At 48.4% G+C, this 10,348-nt stretch overlaps 1 long non-coding RNA gene across 1 annotated transcript; it reads right to left on the reverse strand.

Annotated features, from left to right (window-relative positions):
* Nucleotides 1-3,807: 3,807 nt before the first annotated feature.
* On the reverse strand, nt 3,808-9,682 carry LOC112614620. Its single transcript, XR_003117105.1, has 3 exons — nt 9,506-9,682; nt 4,929-5,095; nt 3,808-4,503 (listed from the first exon to the last, which is right to left on the reverse strand). It is a non-coding gene; the product is annotated as an uncharacterized LOC112614620 (long non-coding RNA).
* Between the last annotated feature and the right edge of the window lie 666 nt (nt 9,683-10,348).

Raw genomic sequence — 10,348 nt, forward strand, 5'->3', positions numbered from 1 at the left:
AATCACACTCATCCTGGGCTTCTTTCTCTTTTCACCCCTCTCCCCATCTCCTCTGCCAGTTTCCGCTGGGAGTTCCTCCTTAATAAGTCACGTGCACAGGATTGTTTTGTTTTGTTTTGTTTTGTTTTTTGTTTTTTTGAGACAGCGTCTGTCTCTGTTGCCCGGGCTGGAATGCAGCGGCGTGATCTTGGCTTACTGCAACCTCCGCCTCCTAGGTTCAAGCGATTCTCCTGTCTCAGCCTCCCAAATAGCTAGGATTACAGACGCCCATCACCATGCCTGGCTACTTTTTGTATTTTTAGTAGAGACAGGGTTTCACCATGTTGGCCAGGCTGGTCTCCAACTCCTGACTTCAGGTGATCCCCCTTCCTCGGCCTCCCAAAGTGCTGGGATTACAGGCATGAGCCACCGTGTCTGGCCACAGGAATCTTTATACAGGGTCCACTTCTAGGGAACCTGGCCTGATGTTCCCTAAAGGTTGTTGCGAGGTAAACGTGGACAGTTGTATATAAATCACCTGGCACCGACAGGCGCTCACACCTGTTAAATCTGTTCCCCATATCAACAGCAGGCTGGCTTTGCTCTGTGGCCATAGGCCTCAAATCATAAAATTCCCCAGGGTTAGAAGGAACCATAAATGTCCTGGACTCCTGGAGTCCTGAATTACTTAAATCATTCTTATCTCTCCCGAAAGAGTATTACGATGGCTTCTAAATGAAATAACCAGGGACAGCATTCTCCCCGCAAAACTCCAGCTTTATTGCATTACAATCAGCGCAGCCATCTCGAGTGGAGATGAAGCTGTGAAGAGCGGATATTAAAGCCACCGGTTGCTTTGACTATCCCCAGATCGGCAGCTAGATTACTGGCCTGGGCAGCACCTGCACCCTCTCCATTCTACCCTGACTGGCTGGAGGCTCTGTCCTTGGGCAACAGTAGGCACCCCATGTGAAGGAGTTAGCACCCCATGTGAAGGAGTTAGCACCCACTTTTCCTGGTAAAGAGGGCTTCCTGCACCATAAACCAAAAGTGCAGAAAGATGTTAAAAAATAGGAAGGAAAAATATAGCAAACACAGAATTATCTCTTTTCTTAAAAAAAGAAAATTCATTGTATCTGAATAATCCACGGCACCGATCTGTATTCTAAGAGCAGGCTTTAGACTTGTTTCCCTCAACAGGAAGCGACCATTGGGGCCAGATACTGACAGGAAGCAGTTCTTTCATATTAATAGTTGCCATTTATGTGCCGTGCGCTCCTCTAAATGTTTAACAGTCTTTGAAGGAGCTATGTTCATCTTTGATTTGCAGATGAGGAAATGGAGATGCCAAGGAGGTAAACAGCTTACCTCTGAACCCCTGCGGCAGGTAATAACAGAGCTGAGACTCAAACCCCATTCTGTCTGCTTCCAAGGCTGTCCTGTTAAGCAGAGGTATGGCCAGGAATTGGGATTCAAAAGATGTTTTAGTTTCCTTTAGTTTTACCTCAAACTGAGTGGCTTAAAACAACATAAATGCTCCTCATAGTTCCTGAGGCTAAAATCCCTCCTTGTATCTTTCTAGCTCTGGTGGTGACCGGCAATCCCAGGCTTGTAGCGGCACCACTCCAACCTCTGCTCTTATGGTCACATGGCATTCTCCCTGTGTGTCTGTCTTTGTGTCATCCTCCTTCTTATTAGGACACCAGCCCTCCTGGATTAAGAGCCCACCCTACTCCAGTGTGACCTCATCCTAACTAATTACATCTGCACCAACCCTATTTCCAAAGAAGATCACATTCTTAGATACTGGGCGGGGGCTGTGACTTCAGCAGGTGTTTTGTGGGGACATGATTCAAACCATGACAAGCAGCCAGAAACTCAATTTCTTTCTTTCTTTCTTTCTCCTTCCTTCCTTCCTTCCTTCCTTCCTTCCCTCCCTCCTTTCTCTCTCTCTCTTTCCTTTTCTTTCTTTCTTTCTTTCTTTCTTTCTTTCTTTCTTTCTTTCTTTCTTTCTTTCTTTCTGTCTCTCTCTCTCTCTCTCTCTTTCTTTCTTTCTTTCTTTTTTGATGGAGTTTTGTTCTTGTTGCCCAGACTGCAGTGAAATGGCACGATCTCAGCTCCTCAGCTCAATGCAAGCTCTGCCTCCCAAGTTCAAGTGATTCTCCTGCCTCAGCCTCCTGAGTAGCTGGGATTACAGATGCACACCACCATGCCTGGCTGCTTTTTGTTTTTTGTTTTTTGTTTTTTTTTTAAGACGGAGTCTCGCTCTGTAGCCCAGGCTGGAGTGCAGTGGCCGGATCTCAGCTCACTGCAAGCTCCGCCTCCCGGGTTCACGCCATTCTCCGGCCTCAGCCTCCCGAGTAGCTGGGACTACAGGCGCCCGCCACCTCGCCCGGCTATTTTTTGTATTTCTTAGTAGAGACGGGGTTTCACCGTGTTAGCCAGGATGGTCTCGATCTCCTGACCTCGTGATCCGCCCATCTCGGCCTCCCAAAGTGCTGGGATTACAGGCTTGAGCCACCGCGCCCGGCCGCTTTTTGTATTTTTAGTAAAGACGAGGTTTTGCCATGTTGGCCAGGCTGGTCTCAAACACCTGACCTCAGGTGATCCACCCACCTCAGCTTCCCAAAGTGCTAGGGTTACAGGTGTGAGCCACCACACCTGGCCCAGAAATTCAGTTTCTAAATAAGGAAATTCAGAGAAACAGAGGAGGGGCTTGCTCTCCTCCCTCACGGAAGGACCCCTGGTCAGACACTCAGTGCCTTTGATCTTAAGTCTCCATCTCTGTCTTTGTCCATCTGCTGCTAAGGCACTGCTCCCAGAAGAAGAGGCCAGCTCAGCACTGCAACAGGAATAAGGAAGAGCATGGGGAAGGAAGTTCAAGCTTCGGAATATGGTGCCCTCTCAATTGCGGTATTCTGGGGCAAAACCCTATGGCCCATTCTGGTTAAGACTCTACTCATAAAATACTTCTTCCAGATGGGGTCCTTGACTGCAGGCGTGGAAACCACCTCTGGATGATTTTAATTGAAAGGAAATCTATTTTAAAGATAGGATCTAGCTCACTCAACAGCCAAGAAGGCTGGAGGACCAGCTTAAACAGTGGCCAGGAGCAAGGGAGTCTAGGAGATGACCAAAATCAGAAACAGCCAGCCCAGTGCGGACATTAGTGCCACTGAGCATGATCCTACTGCCATGGGCCCACAGCCCTGCTGCCGGTAGGCCTTTGACATTGCTACTGCTACCACCACACTACCAGCAAAGATTCTTCACTGCCCCTGACTTTTCGGGCCACTGGCTCCAGATTCATGGTCATTGGCTGAGCTTCAGCCTAGCACACCCATCTGAGGACTCGTTGCAAGGAAGTCTGAGAAAGCATGAATCTATCTTTTGGAGCCTTAATAGAGAAAGATGGCCACTGACTCCTCCTACAATGAGTCATACACTGAGCAGTTATGCAAATGTAGGAAGGAGGTTCAAATGTTGGGCAAACAATGCAAAGTTGGTTTTTAGGGAAGATTCAATCTGGGTGTCCAGAAGCAAAGGTAAGATGGCAGGTGTCAGGGTCAGATCTGCTAAAAAGGAGTTCACAGCTCATAGACTGGAGAGATTGGTGCCAGAACTCTCTGAGAGGCCACAGAGACAGAACATAAATTAGGGATTGCCCTGGGCTGCAGATGGGGGAATGGAGGCTGGCTGCTTTTTAAGGAGATAAAAATGTTTGGGAATTAGATTGTGGTGATGGTGGCACGACATTGTAAATATACTAAAAACCACTGAATTGTACACATTAATAGGGTGAATTTTATGTCATATGATTTTATCTCAAAAAAGACATTTCAGAGGGGTAGCCAGACCCCTCAAGTTCAAGGTCACAAGGAAAGAGCATTCCATCATCAAAAACTAATGCAATGGGCACCAGAGTTTCGTTGAATTCCCCATAAGAGTGATTCAATTTGATGAACATGTGTTGGTCTAGGGGAATGGAATCAGTGGGCCAAATATGTCAGTGGTCCCAAACCTCCCACTTTCTTCTTGGAAAAGACTCCATCTCTTTGCTCGCTGAGTCACATGAAGACATACGTTCCCTGTTGTTTCTGCTCAGAATCACTGGAAGACAATACCCAGTGATGATTGATGGGTTTTCTACCTGAGATAGCAGCTTTTTTTGTTTTAAATGAACTTGTCTTGGGGCAATAGGGGACACAGAATACAGAACTAGCATATGAATGATACTCAGTGTCATAGAACCTGTGGCCCCAGAGGACTGCCCACTGAATCCTCGCCCCATTCTGTGAGGTGGGTTTGTTGGGGTTGGGGCTGGTGATTAGCTCCCTTTTCACAGATAAGAAAAGTGAGCCACAGAGAAATTGTGTGATTGGCGTCTGGGACGTCTACTTTCAGAATTCTCAACCAATCTTCATTACCACATCTGCCTTGGGCATATTTATTCAAGGATGTAGCATGCCATGGGAGTAAGTGAGGTGGTGGGAGTGCGGGGAGAATGGAGATAAGGGCAAGACCCTGTAGGAGAGACCAAATAACTTGGAAGGACAGAAGTGTTCAATTTTCCATTTTTTAATTTTGGGGGTATGCATGCCCAAACCTTTAGCCAAGTCTGCTGTAGAAACAAAGGTCTTGTGTACGCCGAGTTTTGTTTTGTTTTGGTTTGGTTTTTTGTGTTGTTGTTCTTGTTGTTGTTTTGGCAGGAGGTGGTTGATTGGTTAATAAAAGAAGATAAGTTTCACATTTGGATTCAGGCTGGCAGAAATAAAGGAACAGAGATGAGATTTAGAGATGGGAACTTCCTAAAAGAAGCCAGAAGTCAGATCTAAATGTGAACTTGAGGTGGTAAAACCACCTTGGAATTCACAGAAATTGCAGCTACTCATAACTAGATCTTAAGGGGCGGGGAGACCCCGTCGTTATATGGATTCTACATTTCTTACTTCCCATATTAGACTTTGAGCCTTTTCAGGCCGGGATCCAAATTTGGATTCATCTTCAAAGTTCCACTAGCACATTGTAAGGACTCCATAACTGTTTGCTGAATTATTACATTCAAGGAGAGGCTTCTTGTGAGTACGTCATTATGTAAGTCAGAAATTGTATTTGCCTACAAGTAAAAGACCAGATTTCAGTGTTTAAATAGGTAAGAAATCAAAAGGTGGGCATAAAGTCTGCTGTATGTCACAATGTCACAAATGTGCTTCTATCATTCTGTTCTTCATGTCTTTCAAATATCCTCATGGTCCAAAAGTGGCTGCTGTATCTCCAGGCCACAGCCCACCACTCCCACCCTCCCCACTCAACCACATCCCCACCTCTCCCACCCTGCCCACTCAACCACACCCCCACCTCTCCCATTCTCTCCACTCAACCACACCCCTACCTCTCCCACCCTCCCTACTCAACCACACCCCCACCTCTCCCACACTCCCCATTCAACCACACCCCCACCTCTCCCACCCTCCCCGTTCAACCACACCCCACCACTCCCACCCTCCCCACTCAACCACACCCCCACCTCTCCCACACTCCTCACCTCCTCCACGACCAGTTCTTATGGCTCCAGCCACACCACTTCCTTCTGAGAGTCTTGTTCTTGTCTTCTCCATGCTCCTTCCTGCTCCATGTTCATGTCTAGAGGAAGAAAAGGAAAGAGACCAGTGGTTTTCTCTGAGCCAGGCTTTACTTGAGAAGGAAAGCCTTTCCAGGAACCTCTGGCTACATTTCACCAGTTAGAACTGGCTCCAAGTGGAGGGAGGCAAGGTAGAAGGGAGTTGATACATATGTGATAAGAAAGGGAGGGTCTTGACGTTCCTTTCAACCTGGCTGGGAATCTATCTGAAATGTAAGCATTGATATCATTGCAAGAGTGACAGTGGCTATGAAGGAGAAAGACAGGTGCTGGCAAATGAGAACACTGAGGCTCTGAGAGATGAACGCGCCTTAAATTACACAGCTGGGACTCTAGGGCACTTAGAAGCCCATTGTCTTTATACCTGCTGCTGGGAGGGCAGACAGCAGCAGCCTCTCCTCTCCCGTTCTCCAGGTTCCTTCCAGTGAGGACTGTGTTTGTTCTTTCTCAGAGGCCAGGCCAAGCCAGACCTCATAGGCAAAGCACTTTGGCGGCAAAGTCTTATATCAAACAAATTAAAGGCCTCTCAGGTCTGCAACTTTGCTCCTGCCTCACAGCCAGGGGTGGAGGGATGATGCTGGGGCCACAGGGACTCTGAGTCATCGCTGGGAGCGGCAGCTCTGGATAAGGCAGCAGTAGACCTCTGGCAGCCCCGCACTCCTGGGGACCAGGGGCCTGGCCTGGAAAGGACCTGCATTACTGGGGATTCACACCACCTTCCTCTGGCCCTGGACCCTGCCATGGTAGCTCAGGTCACAGATTGGACTGGGCCCTTCTGCCAGCCTTCCCCCGACTTCACAATGCTGTATTATCAGAAACCATGAGGTATACAGCAGAATCTGGGTTGGAGGCGGGGGTAGTGGTAATGACTCTCTATGACTCATTTTGAAGGGCCCAGAGTCAGCGTGAGAGGGGGTGGAGGGCAAACCCAATAGCAGCTCAGAGGAGCCACAACCAGTCATAAAAATAGGTTTCATATCACAGCCTGGTACATGCATCTGCAGATAAGCATACAGCACAGAAACACATATGCACGCAGCAGCCCTTCCCTTCACTCCGTGCAATAAACTGTGATTTTATTCTATTCTATTTTTCTTTCCTTCCTTCTTTCCCCCCTCCCTCCCTCCCTCCCTCCCTCCCTCCCTCTCTCCCTCCCTCCCTCCCTCCTTCCCTCCCTCCCTTCCTCCCTTCCTCCCTTCCTTCTTTCCTTCCTTCCTTCCTTCTTTCCTTCCTTCCTTCCTTCTTTCCTTTCTTCCTTCCTTCTTTTCCTTCTCTCTCTCTCCATCTCTCTTTGACAAATGCTGGTTGGTTGAGACCCAAAACAAAAATGTCATGACACCTTGAGGGGAAACCTGTTGTTAAATTATGGTGACTTAGCATATTGGCTTTGCAACACAACTGAACTGGGTTTGAACTTGCTGGTGTGTGAACCAAGCCAAGTGACTTAGCCTCTGGCATCGGACCACTTTTCTAAACCACTAACACCATGATTCCAGTTCCTGAGCTTTCTTCTGCACCACACTATGACCTCCAGCCTGTCCTCTCTAAAATGCACCCTGGACCCGGCGGCTGCACTTTCCCACTGCATGCACTTTCCACCTGCAGCCCGCCAGCCCTTGTCCATGCCCCTCATGCATTCCCTTTGATCTCAATAAAAAGCCAAAGTTCCTACCTTGGCTGGAAAAAACAACAAAGTCTAAGTGGTTTCCCGCTCTCCCCACTCAAGCCCACCCTCACCATTCCACCCTCCCCACTCAACACCACCCCACCACTCCATCCTCCACACTCAACCTCACCCCACCACTCCCACCCTCCACACTCAACCCCACCCCACAACACCCTCCCCACTCAACCCCACCCCACCACTCCATCCTCCCCACTCAACCCCACCCCACCACAACACCCTCCACACTCAACCCCACCCCACCACTCCATGCTCCACACTCAACCCCACCCCACCACTCCCACCCTTCCCACACTCAATCTCACCCCCACCACTCCATCCTCCCCACTCAACCCCACCCCCACCACTCCATCCTCCCCACTCAACCCTACGCCTCCATTCCACCCTCCACACTAAACCCCACCCCCACCACTCCACCCTCCACACTCAACCCCACCCCACCACTCCCACCCTCCACACTCAACACCATCCTCACCACTCCCACTCTCCCCATTCAACCCCACCCCACCTCTCCCTCCACACTCAACCCCACCCCCACCTCTCCCACCCTCCACACTCAACCTAATTCCATCATTCCCACCCTTCCCCCAAAATAGGGAAAGAGGAAGAGAAGAAAGGGGGTCTGAAATGTAATAATGTATGTAAGGAATTTAGCACTATTTTTAGCATAGAGTGAGTACCCACTCATGGTGAGAACCCTCTCTATTCCCAAGTGCTGATGTTGAAACTAATTGCTAAGAGGAGACAAGTGTCTAGGCCTTGGGTGATGAGGTCAGATCTCTGTTTTAGGAGTAGTGTATGCTTTTGCTGGCTTCTCCTCTTTGGTTCCATCTTTAAAAGCCCATGACCTTCTGCTCTTCCTGACATCATGGATGCTCTCATCCTGTCCTGTGGCTACATCTCACCTCTGGATCTGGAGACCCCCACACTCACATGACTAGCCCAGCTTCTGTCCTTGACTCCAGGCTCATTCATCCAGCTGCCTGCTGGACATGTCCCCTCAACTCTCCAGTGGGCAACTCGAAATAATCATGGCCACAAAACCCCTTGATCGGCCTCTCTTCCCCACTCAAGCCTGCCCTCTCTCCCCATCTCAGTAAAGGGCACCCTCTTGATTCTGGTCTTTCCCTCACAGCCCCACATCCTCCATCAGCAAGTCTTTGTGGTTCTGCCTCAAAATAAATCCCCAATGTACTTACCACTCTCCAGTCCCACTGGCACCATCCAAGCCTCCATCATGGCTCATTTCCCGGGATCAGCAGAATAATAGGCCCCAAAGGTGCCCACTAACCAAATCTCCAAGACCTGTGACTGGGTGACTTCACATGGCAACAGGGGCTTTTGAGATGTGATTAAGCTAAGGACCTTAAGATAGTGAGATTATCCTGGTTGTCTAGATGAGCCCGGTGGTAGTCCATTCTTGCACTGCTATAAAGAAACACCTAAGACTGGGTCATTTATAAGAAAAGAAGTTTAATCGGCTCACAGTTCTGCAGGCCGTACAGGAAGCATGGCAACATCTCTTTCTGGGGAGGCTTCTGGAAGCTTCTCTTCATGGTGGAAGGAAAATCCAGAGCACGCACCCCACATGGCAAAAGCAGGAGCAAGAGAGCCAGGGGGAGATGCTCCCTATTTTTAAATGACCTGATCTCATGAGAATTCACTCACTATTGAGAGGACAGTACCAAGGGGGATGGTACTCTCCCCATTCATGAGAAATCCACCCCTATGATCCAGTCACCTCCCATCAGGCCCCACCTCCAACACTGGGGACTACATTTCAATATGAGATTTGGGTAGGGACACAAATCCAAACTGTATCAAGTCCAATGTAATCAGAGGGGTCCTTAGGAAAGGGAGGCCAGAGGGTCAGAGTTAGTGGAGAGGTGATGATGTAGGAGAGAGAGAGGGAGACAGGAGGAGGGAGATTTGAAAATGCTATATTTCTGTTTTTCAAGATGGGCGAGAAGCCACAGCCTACATCTGCAGGCAGCTTCTAGAAGCTGGGAAAGGCAAGGAATGGATTCTCCTCTGGAGCTTCCAGAAGGAACACAGCCGTGTCGACACCTTGATTTTAAACCAGTGACACCCATGTCAGATTTCTGACCTACAAAACATTGGGATAATAAATGTGTGTGTTTTTTTAAGCCACATGAGATTTGTGGTAAGCTTGTTACAGCAGCAATGGGAAACTCACCCACCTTCTCACTGCCTCTGTCTCTTAACTGGTCTCCCTAGGGTTCCTCTTGGCCTGTTAGTTACTCCATTCTCTGCACAGTAGACACTGTGGGCTTCATAAAAGCTTCTTTCAGATCACATCGCTTTGGCACAGAAAACCTTCCAATGGCTTCCATTGTCCTTAGAACAAAATTCCAACTCTTCATCATGGCTGAAGAAGTCCAGTTACTGGTCTCTGAGTACACCCTCCCTTCGATGTCCCCCTCTTGCCCCTACTCTAGGCTCTAGACACCCTGGATGCTTTTCTGTTCCTTGAGCAATTCACCCATGTTGCCACCTCCAGGCATTTTTCTGGGCTGCTTCTCTTCCAGGAATTTTCTTGTTATTTGTCCTTAAGAGCTTGGTCTGAGGTCTTCTTTGGTGACATTGCATGTTTAAAAAAAAAAAAAAAAAAAAAGCCCCTCTTGGCAAATCTCTATCACATTCCCCTGCTTTATTTCATCTCTACCATTTATCAGTAACTGAAATTATCTTATTCATTTATGTATTTCTTTGCTGAATCCTCATAACAGCATCAGGAGGCTCAATTACCACCTTCGTTTCACAGATAATGAATGAAACTGAAATGCAAAGGAGCTTCTAGAAGATGTTAAGCAACTTGTTCAAGATCCCACTGTTAGTCCACACATAGCCAGCCTTCGAAGCTGAATTGACCCCAAAGCCTGGCTTTTGGCCCCAAGCACGACCAGTGCTCACAGTTATAAAGCCCTTGTGTGGTTGATGGGGGGAGTGGGGCCATTGTTTCTCACTCCCCCAGCACTCGAATGATGGCTGGGCTATGGCAGCACTCAATATTTATCAGTTTG

The sequence above is a fragment of the Theropithecus gelada genome, chromosome 20, assembly GCF_003255815.1.
Source record: "Theropithecus gelada isolate Dixy chromosome 20, Tgel_1.0, whole genome shotgun sequence".
Lineage (NCBI taxonomy): Eukaryota > Metazoa > Chordata > Mammalia > Primates > Cercopithecidae > Theropithecus > Theropithecus gelada.